The following is a 13,894-nucleotide window of genomic DNA, read 5'->3' on the forward strand; positions in this document are numbered from 1 at the left end:
CGGATAAACATTTTTTCCAATAATTTAAAACATCTACCTCTAACAACTCAGGGATAGAAATATTAACTAATTTTTTTTCGAATTTTCTTCGGATAAACGTTTTACTAATTTATATGGCACATTTTTTTTAAATATAAATCGTTTGCTAACAAAAAAATTCCTATCCTAGCTTTGATTTTAGAAACCCAAATTCATAATTATATATTCAAATTTTTAGTTTCTTGAAATCATTAAAAAAATGCAGAACAAATTTATCCGAGGTTTCCGGATAAGTTGGATAAAAGCTTTTTCCATTAATTTTTAAGTCCCTATACTTTTGAGATAGAAATATCAACCAAAAATTATTATAATATCCTTCGGATAAACATTTCACTAATTTCTTTGCCACAATTTTTAAAAATATGAATCCTATTGCAAAATTAAAAATAATTTTTAGTATATGCCGTCTTATTATACCGCCTTTTGTATAGTGTTCGTATTTACATAAGTGACAACAGGAAGCAACAAATAGTGGTCATAAATCTTGCACCATCAATAAATTTCGTATCCTTTACGCAAGCAATGCACTGACAACACGAATTATTAATTTAGTATTTAACTTTATTTTATGGCGCGGTAGTCGACTAACCTTGAACTGCATTGAACAAAAAGCGTTAATACCGAGTGAGAGTAAGATTTTTCTCAAGTTCTTTGGCTTTCTATTAACCAGCGCCATACCTAGGCAAATCAAAAATAGAACATCAAGGCGTGTATTATGTATACATATGTATAGTATATGTATATATGTACATGTATTTCTGTAACAGTTAGACGAGTATTGAAGTACTTCGTAAAATGTTTAAAAAGTTTATTCATTTGAAGTGCACATAAAATTCACGCTGAGCGTTCGAAATTATGAGAATTCAAACAGCTGACAATTGAGAGGTCATGAAAGGGAATTTCAGCTGGGGCATATAGCGGAACTAAACATGTGTCACATATATTTGAACACGTTGCTATTTGCATATGTGAGGGCATGTATATATAGTACCGTTAGTGCCGCAACATTGAGTGAGTGCGCCAGCGTACGTGAAACTTTTGCCCCCAACTAGCGCAGCACACAAAAAGGACTCACGTAGTAAGCATAGTAAAAAGTCGTTGAAAGGAAATTGAAATGAATTTTAATTAATTTGTCGTCGTCGTCGTCGTCGCTGTATGCGCAAAAGCAACGAAGTGAATAGAGCAAAGCGAGTGAAAAGCATAAAGCTCAACTTGAACCTCAGCAGTTAGTCATAGTGCATACTTTTAGGCGGCAGAGCTGGTATTCAGCAGAGATAGTGGTATGAGGCGGTTTAGGTTGAAGGGGCGCTGCTTTAAAGGGATTTTACAACAACGAAAACACGGCGAATGCTCGGCAATTAACACGTTTAGCGGAGTGTTAAATCGACGCGTAGATAAATTACGCAATGTGAAAGGTCAACGCGCACAAAGCAGCTACTCGAAGGTGAGGCAAGGTTGTGGCCTAATGGTGATTTAACTCAAGCGTGTAATGTGTAATTTTTAGCTGCAAAGTATTTGCAAAATATTCGAACACGAGCAAGTAACACTCATGCTTACAGGTTTTTCTGGTAAACTTGTTGAACCACAATTAACCTTTTTCATAAATATGCAAATTTTTTTCATTTTACCCACATATTGTATCACCACCAAGTACCCAATTTGCATTAAAATGCGTGTTTCGCAATGCTACCGCAAATTTAAGAATTTTTTAACATACATTTAGGCGCACATGCTTGTATGGGCATGTTAGCCATCAGCGGTAAATGAACTGCTATTATTCGCCACTGAAGTGCTATTTTAAAATTTATCATTTACCGCAGTGCAGTTAATTAATGCATCACCCCCTACGGCACCACTTTGAAGTTGTACAAATGAATTCCACACGAAAACGCCAAAGCTGTATGGGGCTAGGGCGACAGCCGCCAAGTATGCAAAGTATTTTGAAAGCGTCATCTAAGTATGTATGGAATTAAGAACGCAGTACAAACTGTTGCAGTTCATTCAAATATACAAAAGCAGTAGGCCTAACTACTGGAAGAGGAAAGCAATGTTCGCATGATTTCATGGAAAGAACGTGCTCTCTTGATAAGTGAAATATTGGCGTTAAGAAATGGAATGTAGAACTTTTGTGGACAAATGGATAGGTAAGTGATTGGAAATAATGTTTACATTGCAAAAGTTTCATAGAAAAAATTACTGAAATATTCCAAAAGCTAGACTTTTCAAATAATAAGCACTATCAGTTTATCCGCGTTCATTGGATAAAAATTTGGTAAAAACACAAAAACAGTTTATCCGAATTGATTGGATAAATAAGATTGTAGATTTTGTAAAATTTTTCATTTTAGTCAGATTTTTATCATTGGATGAAAAGTTTGGTGGATTCTTTCAACAACTCAAAAGCAGTTTATCCGAGTTGATTGGATAAAAAAACTTTAGATTTTGTTAAGTTTTTCACTTTTGTCAGCACTGGATAACACTCATAACAAATTTCACATGTGGTTTTGAAAGTAAGCTTATAAAAAACTATACTGGATAATCCGGATAATAAATTTTCAAATTATATTTTGCAAGTACGCTTAGAAAAAAGGTTTAATGTAGACTGCAATGCGTTTAATAACACTCGGATAATATGAATTGCATAAAATAGTAAACCTTAATAGATTTTTATATAAATAAAATTCAATAACACGCAAGTTAAGCTGGGATAATGCGTTTAACAAAAATTTTGTTAACTACAACAGTTCAGATAAGACTTCTGAGCACTTTAAATGCTAAAAATACGATATGGACAACAGTGGATAAGCACGGATAAATATTTAGATCTCCAAATTAAACTGGAAGAATGCTTTTAAACAAAAATTTATTGAATTGCAACATTTCGGATAAGACTTCTGAGTACTTTTAATGTTAAAAGTGCAATATAAATAACATTTGATAGGCATCGATAAATATAGAACAGCTTTAAAACTAGTGTTTTAAAATTATAAACCACTTAAGTGGCTCACAGCTTTTTTAAAGAAAAAAATTTTATTCAAACAGTTCGGATAAGGCTTTTGAATTCTTTGAATGATAAAAATGCGTTAGAAAAAACATTGGGTAATCGAGTAGGACACAATTATTTTGAAGAAAATAAATTAAACTTAACTAACATTAAAATTTAGCTTAGATAATGAATTTAAACAAAAAAATTTAATTCTAATAGTTCGGATAAGACTTTTGACTACCTTGGCTGCTAAAAATGCGATAGAAATAACATCGGGTAAGCATGGATAACACGGATGAATACATATGCGATATAAATGTAGGTCATAATTATTTTAAAGAAAATAAGTTAAACTTTAATAACATTCAAAACAAGCTTAGTAATGCATTTAAACAAAAAAATTTGAATTCTGACAGTTCGGATAAGACTTTTTGACTGCTTAGACTGCTAAAAATGCGTTATAAATAACATCGGGTAAGCGCGGATAACACGGATAAATACATATGAGCTTTAAAAAGTACTTTAAAACTATTAACCATGTATAAAGTTCACAATTTTTTTGAAAGAAAAAGAAAAAAATTAATTAAACTTTTGTAAAAAAAAATATTATTTGATAAGGTAAAGTTTAGAATAAACACCTAGGGTCTTTTTGTGTACTTACAAGTCTGTAAGGTTTATTGGAAATACCAGAAATTTCCGTACTCAAACAAGTCTCATAAAGCTGAGCAAAAACAATAATTCGAATGATTAAACTATTATGGCGGATAAAGCGGATAATACATATTTCTACCTATAAGGTCTCTACAGTATTTACTGATATTATCACTTCGAAAAAACCACTCAAAAATATATATCCTGTACTTTTGGTAACAATTTTAAGTACTTTAGCTCCTTATGATTTTTAAAACAGTTTAAAGCAGCGGCGCTTAAATGTATGCTATAATTCTCTTACAGCCTTACACAACTCCACAAAGTACATAAATCATGCAGCAAATCACCTGAAGCCAACGGGCGCAGTAGAGCTGGTGAAATACTGAATTTGGTAGTCTGTGTGAACACTTACAACAACAATTGCCACAGAAAGCAGCAGCTACAACAATAACATTCTTATAACGGCATATTTAATATTTTTGTGGAGTTGGAAAAAAAGAGGCAACGATTTGTACAAATTCGCACACAACGCAAAATTGTTATGCGCTTCAGAAGAATTCATAAACAAAATCTCGCCGCACCACAAAAATCCGAGCAATAAAATGTAATGTATACGACACGTAAGCCAATGTTGCAGCGTGGAAGGCGGGCATAAATATGGCACGGAGCGCAGCTGAGGTGCTAAATTTAAAACAAAGCGGAGGCAAACAATTTTAAAGCACGCGATCGGCGTACAATACTAAAAAATGGAGAAAATATTTTTAATTTCTTTTTTTTTAAGCACAAAACATTCATTTAACGGAAATAACACTTTATTTTAATTATATGTGTGGCCAGCTAGTGTAATTTAATATGAATTTAACACGCGCAATTATTACATTTTTATATAAAAAACTTCCACTACAGTTACAACAAATTTTCACATAAAATCTCCGAAAGTATGCGTTGACAGCGACCGTTACATGATTTTTGAAAAGTGTTTGATTTTTGGCGCCATTCTCACACAGTCGTCTGCACCGCACGAAAGCCGAAAAGTAACTGTTACGCGCCTGAAAGCAGACTAGCAACGCCAGCGAGCACAACGACCGGTGCCAGCGGATTTGAAGCGAACCAAAAGCCAAACAAACCGCCAAACAAGCAAGCAACAGCTAATGGTACTTGAACGCAGCAAGGAATCACACCGATTGCAGACGACAACGAACCAGGCAAGCAACCGACGTTCGAGCCTGCGAAGTTCGAACGGATTTGCCAAACGCAAAGCGTGGCTAACGGTACGCGCGGAACGGTGGCGCGCAGTATTTGCTACTTTTTTTGTATTGATATTATTGTTATTAATATGACTTTTTTTTTTTTGATTTTTTTGTGGAGAGCATGGCGTTGACTTTCGGCTGATGAGTTGTCACCGAAAAGGCAAAAGCGCTTTTATGTTTTTCCTGTGCATTGGCAATATTTACGCTTATTAAAATGCGTACGGCAGAGCAAGCTTGAAGCAACTCATGCTTGCTATGAGAGGCGCTACGCGTGTGGCATGAAATATGATTAGCAATTCATGGCTGGAATATGTGCTGTTGTGTGCTTAATAGAGATATAAATAATCAACTCTTATTGGTGGCATTTTAATTCGGACTGTCACTTGTGATACTCTTAGTGCAAATATAAAAAAAAAACAATAAAAAAGTATATATGTATAAAAAAAGATAATTAAAAAAATTAAAAAAAAAAACATAAAATTAAAATTTAAAAATGGAATAAAATTAAAAAAAAATAAATTAATTAAATTATAAAATATATATACATAAAAATTATACTTTGAATAGATAAAATAAAAATTACAAACAAATATTTAAACAAAATATATAAAAAAAACCATACAAAAAAACTAAGAAATAAATAAAAAAATAAGTAAAAAATATATATAAAAAATTAAATAAAAATAAAATTTTAAAATTTAATAAAACAAAAAAAAATATTTAAAAAAAACAATTATATAAAGATAATATACACACATTAAAAAGATCTAAAACTTATATCTATGTATATATAAAAATAAAAAATAAATTTTAAACTATAATAATTAAAAAAATATTAAAAAAATATGAAATAAAATATATATAAAAATAGAAAAAAAAAAATAAAATTAATTTATTTAAAAAATTATAATAAATAAAACTAATATATAAACAAAATAAAATAAAATTTAAAAAATTACAAAATTAAAAAAAAAAAATATATAATATGTAATGTATATACAAATAAAAATTATAATAAATAAAATAAAAAAGTATAAAAACATATAATATAGAAAATATGAATAAAATATTAAAACAAAATGAAATAAAAAATGTATAAAAAAAATATACAAAAACAATTAAAAAAAAAGAAATAATTAAATATAAATAAAATTTAAAAATGGAATATAAGAACAAATAAATTAATAAAAAAAAAATATATGCTTATGTATGTACATTAAAAAAATTAATAATAACTAAAATAAAAAAATATACACACAATTATATAAAAAATATTAATAAAAAATATATAAAAAACCATACACAAAAATAATTTTTGTTAATTTTAAATATAAAAAATAAATAAAGAAAAATAAAATTAAAAAATAGCATAAATATTTAAAAAAATAACTACAATAAAATAAATAATAAAATAAAAATAAATTTAAAAATTTTATATAAAATAGAAAAAATATATGTATATATAAATATATATAAAAAATAAAAAAAAAAAAAAAAAAAAAATAATAATAAAATGTTAAAAAAAGTTGAAATAAAAAATGAATAAGAAACCAAATGTATTTACACATTCACATTCATTCCTCAAATTTTATTTTATTTTCTTAATTTGAACGCACAGCTGGAGACTCGATTCCGTCATTTGCCTTAAATGTTCTGCTTGTTAACAACGCCATTTGCAACACATACTTAAAACAAATTGCGAACGCCAAAATTTCCAACGTCTGCTTCTAAGACCAACCTGCCATGTGAGCGTTGAGAGTGCCAGAAGTGTTAACTGCTGCACCGTTTTTAATTTCTTAACATCTCTTACCCAACGCTACTGCCTTTTCACACTTCAGCCAGATTTTTTTACACAAAAATTAAAAAATTGAAAAACAGCACGTTAAGTACTCTGCGACACGCCACACAACAAACGAGTCGGATGCGCGAAAAGAGTTGAGCGCGGTGCGGGTAAAAATGAAGTAGACACGAAGTTGTTGCCATGTGGGTGAGTAGTTGGTGGCAGTTATATACAGGGTGGTATTAATATGTCTTGATCTGGTAAAAGTAAGAAAATGTTGAGATGATTCTAACTCCACTTCTTTCAGACTGCTGGATCCCGATCAGACATTGTCCAGTTGAAACTCCAACAACCATTGAAGGATGGAGTTTGCTGAGAGTGAAGAACTTCCAATTTACCATGGACCAGATGGAGCTTCCGACTGCACAGCTGCTGGTAGTTGACTAACACTGACACGAGAAGCCAGCCGAACTTCTACCCGTTCGCATTCCACAGTTTTTGAGACTGAAGCACCTTCCTAGTAAGGTTTTTTCTACTTTTCCAAACTTTCATACATCTTATTTAAAATATTTGTTGTATTTTTGATAAAAAAAAGCATTACAATCATCAACCACCCTGTATTGACGTACAAACTTTGCAGCGCATCCATGTAGCTTGTCTATGTAAGGCATTTCTTTGGCAGAAACCCATTAAGGGGCTTGTACATTGCTCGCCTGCCGATATTGCCTGCTTGGATGTGGCCTTGTCAAAGTTCAAACGAGAACAAGTCAAAATGTCAGCCAGACAGACACCCACAACAAATCATATTGACTGGTGAAAAGCTTTGAATGTGAATATGCTAAGATAACAACAATAATAAAAACACACACACATACGAAGCGAGCGCTAAAAGCTATGGCGACGTTGGAAAACACAATTGCTCTCACATATGTACTTATGTATCTTGAAAAAAGTTTAACATATAGAAGTTATTTAACCTTGTTGATTACGATGAGCGTTACACACGCTAAAAAAATCACTAATTACCTAATTTGTATATAGAATCGTATAATTAATTGGTGAAATAGGCAAATATTAATGTTAACAACTTATTCGGTGAGCACACACAAACACTATTAAATGAAAAATTATAATTGAACGGTTATTTGCTTTTCTATGAACCTTTTTGCACAGCGGTTCGGTAGTGAAGACTACGTATTAGGGTGTGTACATATTTGGTTGTTATACGGTATGATATTTTGAATTTTAACTTAAGAAAAAATTTAGAAACGGCATTAATTTGCAGTTAAATAATGACTTTGGCTATATTTTTATTTAATTTTAATTTTAATTTTTTTTAATTTAATTTTAATTTAATAATTTATTTTTTATTTAATTTTAATTTAATTAATTTATTTAATTAACTATTTTTTACATTTAATTATAATTTTATTTTTATTTAATATTAATTTTATTTAATTAAATTAAAAAAAAAATTAAATAAAAAATATTAATTAATTAAATAAATTTTAAATTAAAATATTTTTATTAAATAAATAAAACTAATTAATTTAAAATTTAATTTAATTACTTAAGTTTTTTTAATTGATTAAATTTTTTGAAATTTGAATAATTTCTGGATAAAAACAAATAACACAAATAAATACATTTTACTGAAAATAATGGTTTTGTATTCTTTTTTAAAAAAGAAAATCCAATATGGAAAATTTTATAAAAAAAATGTCCAATAGAAAAATATGCTGTATTTATACTAGAGAATTGATTTCGTACAGAAATAATGTTGAAACCGTACTAAAAAAATACTAAAATTAAAAAAATATTAAGTTAAAAAAATTACAAAATATAAAATATTTCAAAAATGGAAAAATAAAAAAAAAATTAAATTAAAAAAATTACTGAAAACATTTAAAATAACAAAAAAAAAAATTATAAAAACAGAAATTAAATTAAAAAAAAATAAAAATATAAATATAACATAAGAACAAAGATTAAAAGAAAATTTAGTGCATGCCTAGTTCTAGGAAATATGCAATCAAAAACAAAAAAACTTAAATAGAAAAGTAACAACTTAAAAGAAAAATTACAGAATATTAAATATTCAAAAATTAAAAAAAAAAACAAAAAAATTTAAATAAAAAACTTACTAAAAAATTTTAAAATAAAAAAATACAAAAATTTACAAAAGTATAAAAACCAAAAATAAATTCAAAAAATTAAAAATATAAACAAAATATAAAAACAAAGATTAAAAGAAAATTTAGTACATCCCTAGGTCTAGAAAAATTGCAACAAAAAACAAAAAAAAACTATGTTTGATAAAAATATTAACTTTTAAAAATAATTGCATCTAAGAGGATAATAAACTCTTATTCCAAAAATGCAAAAAATTTTAATAAAAAAAAAACAAAAAATTTATAATAAAAAAATTTAAAACAATAAAAAATTAAAAAATAAAGAACAATTTCATTAAAGGCAATACAAAAAATATTTGAAAATTTTTTTAATAATAAATAAAAAATATTATGATCAAAAATTTACTGCAGCCCTGAGCTCTGGCAAATGAAGTTGCAACAATATAAATATACAATGCACTTAAAAAAAATATTAAAAATTATAAAAATATTTCAAAAAGAACAAAATGCTAAATACAAATAAATAAAAAAAATATTTAAAAAACAAAAGCACTAAAAACAATTGACTAAAAAAAAAAAAATAATTTAATAAAAAAAATTTTAAAAAAAAAAAAAAAATTAAAATTTGAAGAACAAAAATTTAGTGCAACCCTAGGTCCAGAAATTAATTCTGGATAATATAAGCACATATAAAAAAATATTAAACATTATAAAAATATTAAAAAAATAAAATAAAATACTAAATAAATTAAAAAAATATATACATACATATATAATGTAAAATAAAAACACTAAAAGCAAATATTAAAAAATTATTTTTAGGCAAAAAAAAATTGTTGAAAATTGTTTAAATAATAAATAAAAAATTTAGTGCAACCCTATTAGGGTCTATGAATCAAGTTACACAATATACTAAAATATGTTTGTAACCGTGTGTACCTGCATTCGAGTCTAACATTAAAATTTGCATCTAAGAGGCACAATAAAACTCTTATTAAAATTGCTGTTGCCCTGGTAAAAATGCTTAAATTTTGTTTGTCAGCAAGTTAAGCGAACGCAAAACACGCAAACAATCAAAACAGTCACGGACTCTTACTTTCAGCATTACAAACGGTTTTCTATTTTAATGGGATGATGTGAATGCTCTTAGCAAAAGAACCCTACCTGATTGGCAAATGTTTGATAAGAAATCAGTCATTTTTAAGAGCAATAAAATAAACGGAACTATTTTTGACATATAGAAATTATAGTAAAAATATGACAAAAATTTATAGAAATTGAAAATAAGAGTTTACATGCAATAGAGAAGTCAATAAAGACTTCATTCAATTGTGTGAATGCGCACAAAATAGGAGCGTTGTTAATTAAGAGATAGTACATTTGAAACGAAGAGGTTCAGCCATCAACAAATCAACCCGCAAATGAAGCATTAAACGCAGAGTTGCATGCAAATCAAAGAGATCCGATTGAGATTTCACCGGCAATAATAATAAAAACAAATTAAGTCGGTACTTTGTGCTGGCAGCTACTTAAGGGAATTAAAGTATGTAAAACACACACAGAGCAAATATTTTGACACGAAGAAACATGGCGAATGCTCTTAAGCGTAGGCAATGAGTAGATGTTATCTACTTAATACAATTTTTCTGTTAAAAAGTATAGAAAAATGTGCTTAGAAAAGATTTTCTCTTAAAAGCGGAATTGTAGAAATATCTCGGCCATGATATATATATTAAATACTAAAATTGGTAAGAAATGGAAAAAAATGACGAATTGAAAATTAATTTAAATAAAAATTAAAACTAAAATTAAAATTAAACTAAATCAAATTAAATTAAATTTAAAATTAAATTAATTAATAAAAAAAAAAAAATTTAATTTGATTATATTAAAAAATTTGGTAGTAATAAATTCAAGTTGATATTATTTTTTTTTAATCTTAAAAAATTAATTTATGAAAAAAATTTTAAAAAATTGAAACCTTAAACATAAGAAAAATTAAAAAAAAAATTAAGAAAAAAAAAGATTAAAAGTAAAATTAAAATTAAAATTAATTTTACTTCATTAAATTAAAAAAGGTTATTAAACTAGTTAATTAAAAATAAATTTATAATTAAAGTTGAATTAAAAAATAAAAATTAATTAAAAAAACTAATTAGTTTAAAATTTAGTTTAATTTAATTAATAAAAAAATTAATTTACAACATATTTGAAATTTAAGTAATTACAGTCGCATTATAACGGTAAACTAGTGTAATAATAGTCTGAAAAGATTACAATTATATATACATATGTACATATGTACATATGTATGTACAATATAGAATTTAACTTTATGTCTCGTCTTAATCCAAATTAATGCCTTCGCACCATATAGGGATCGTCATTCTACGAGAATGCCCCCTCTACCTGGGATTTTTCTCTTACCGCGTTAACACTTTCACAATACTTCAAAGCAAGATTTTCAAGAAGGACCTATTGCAAGTCAATTTCTACGCTCCCTCGATCCCAAAGATACCTTGAAATTATTTTTTAAGATAAAATAATGATTAAGAGTAAAAACAACTATTAACAATGACTTCATTATTTTATAAAAAAAAAACAAATTTTGTGAAACAGAAAAATTAATTTTTTTTAGCTGTAAAAATTATTTTATAATTTTTTTTTTGAAAACTGAAAATCAATTTTTTATAAACAAAATTTATTTGGGTTGAAAAAGTAATTTTTTATAAAAAAATAATAAAGTACCTTTTTAGAAAAAAATACTTTTTTATAAAAAAAAGTTTTAATTCTTCAGTTTTGAAAAAGATCTTAAAAATATTCAATTTTGAACTCCACATCGAAAATTTTTTTAGCAAAATGCATAAAATAAAAAATTAAGTAATTTAATTGGAAAAGAAAATATTTTTCCAATAGAATGGAGGAAATTTGTTAAAACTTTAAAAATTAGGAATAAAATTAGGCTGATTTTTATGAATAAGTACTCAAAAATTTATGAACAATAACAAACAAAACAATTGTATTACTTAAATATCTATAAATGCCTAAGAGCAGCAGCAGCTATTTCAAGCACAGAATCTCTTATTTGCCCGCTTGACCCCGACAATAATAATAAAGCACTTTCTTCGGGTTTGCTGCTCTTCCACAAAAGTATGAAAGCAATAAAAAAAAGCGCATTTGCTATTTAAAGCACATGAAAGAAGAGTGCTTTCAGCAAACTTAATATTTTTCCACAGCAATTGTGGTGTTGTTGTATGTGAGTGAGCCAGCTGTTTAAGGGAAGCTTCAAGCCAACTTTCTACACTTCATGAAAGGCTGCTACAAAAGCGAGTTTGAAAACGCGAGTAACTACTTTTTCAAAGAGGGTTCGGTTCGCCGGCGCACAATAGTAGTCAGCGAAATTGTAGGACTCTTTGTGAAAAATGTAACATGCGGTCTGGGTTGACCGGAAGAGTGCTTTTACACCAAATATTTCGTACTAATTTTCGAAACGGTCACACGTAATCAGCGCCACTACTCTTTTATGGTACTATTTCCAGCAGAGCCAACAGAGCCAACAGAGCTGCATGCAAATGTGCTCTATTGACATGCCCAAAGCGAAAAAGTATCCCTTAAACTCCCGTTTCCTGCTACTTTGGTGGCTGCTACGCTTTCATGTCGGCGCTGGCTGACAAAAAAGAGCAAGAAATGTTTAAGCGAAAATACCAGGCGAGCAGCTGGCAGCAGCAGCACTACCAGCACATGGCTGTGAGTCGTGTGCTCTTGTTTGTCTGACATGCGATTTGGCGCGCACTCGTTCGCTTTGCCGGCGGCGGCGTCGGTTGCCCACAAAAAGGCATTGTGGAAAGGTTTGTTGTTGTTTCAATTTCTTATTGTTGGCCAGTGTGTGTGGGGCTCTTTATTTCTTGTTCTATGTCAGGCGCTCGCTTTATTGGTGTTCTCACTCACCATGTGTGCACACTTTTTCCTGTTGCTATTGTCCACATACATACATACGTTCATATAAATATATGTCATTTTGTGACTCAGTTCGTTCGTGATTTTATTTTACTTTTTAATTAGCGCTGCTTTACATATTTCTTTCTCTACACACACGTGTGTATCCAATATATACAATTCTCTTGGGTCCAAAAGAGCGTTGCGGTCGTCATTGTCCAATAGCAATGTTTTGAGAATTTATAGCGGTATCGTTTATTTTTATGAGTGCTCTGCGTTGTCTCTTTGGTATTTTTTAACTTGTTGTTGGCATGAGTAGGTAGTATATTTTTGTTGCTGTTATTTGTTATACGCTTAAGTTGAGCTGCTATTTTATGCGATTGCTTTCATTTGTCAGCGTCCAAAAGTCATTGAAAAGAAACGTTATAATATGCTTATCTCTTAAACATCGTAAGATTATTACTCTGTTAAGCAGTCAATCAGACCTTCATTAACTTTTGTTCTACTTTTATCTCTGAGGTATTATCTAATGTCCACATTTAGTTAGTAGAGCGCTAGTAGAGAGTTGGTTTGCTCTTAACACGGCACTTTGTCCATTGGTAAATATGTGGCCCATTAGCTCAGTTGGTTAGAGCGTCGTGCTAATAACGCGAAGGTCGCGGGTTCGATCCCCTCATGGGCCAATTTTAATTTTTTTTTTTTTTTTCGAAAATTCGAAACCAGCTCTAAAGCCTGTATTTTGACAGTTTGATATTTTTGAGCAAAAAGTGTAAAACTGGATGAATTCTACTATAGGAGTAATCACCACAATCGTTCTAAGTAGCATTAGCTTCGTTAAACGCATTATCAATTGACTCGACATTGTCTGTTCCCTTAATCAGAGCTGAGTTTTAAATTTTTTCTTGTTGGTCTGCGTAAAAAATCTATGTTCTGCGAACAGACAACTAAAGATTCAGGATGTTGAGGTAAGATATTCGTGAAATAGAGTCAAAAACTTTATACAGTCTTCTAAAAATTGTGCAAAAGATGCCAAAATTCAATACATTTCGGAATTATAGTTTTTATATGTATGTACATATGATGTACGATGGTGAAGAAATGATAAGAGGCATGCAGCAGC

General features: G+C 28.8%; 1 protein-coding gene and 1 non-coding gene across 8 annotated transcripts in view; one reads left to right on the plus strand and one right to left on the minus strand.

The window, feature by feature from the left end:
* LOC126755135 (probable phospholipid-transporting ATPase IA) overlaps positions 1–13,894 on the minus strand; it is a 133,812-nt gene that overhangs the window by 111,768 nt on the left and 8,150 nt on the right. For 2 of the 7 annotated variants that reach the window (XM_050467489.1, XM_050467488.1), the window contains exon 1: positions 4,555–4,709. The exons of 2 other annotated variants lie outside the window; for them this stretch is intronic. The gene's annotated coding sequence lies outside the window, so the exon portion shown is untranslated. Of the gene's footprint in view, positions 1–4,554; positions 4,712–13,894 lie in introns of those variants that run through there. 3 more of the 7 variants (XM_050467485.1, XM_050467487.1, XM_050467486.1) reach the window with 2 other exon arrangements.
* Positions 13,384–13,457, plus strand: Trnai-aau (transfer RNA isoleucine (anticodon AAU)). The gene has a single exon. It is a non-coding gene; the product is annotated as a tRNA-Ile (tRNA).

Source organism: Bactrocera neohumeralis, chromosome 4 (genome assembly GCF_024586455.1).
Source record: "Bactrocera neohumeralis isolate Rockhampton chromosome 4, APGP_CSIRO_Bneo_wtdbg2-racon-allhic-juicebox.fasta_v2, whole genome shotgun sequence".
NCBI classification, from domain to species: Eukaryota; Metazoa; Arthropoda; class Insecta; order Diptera; family Tephritidae; genus Bactrocera; species Bactrocera neohumeralis.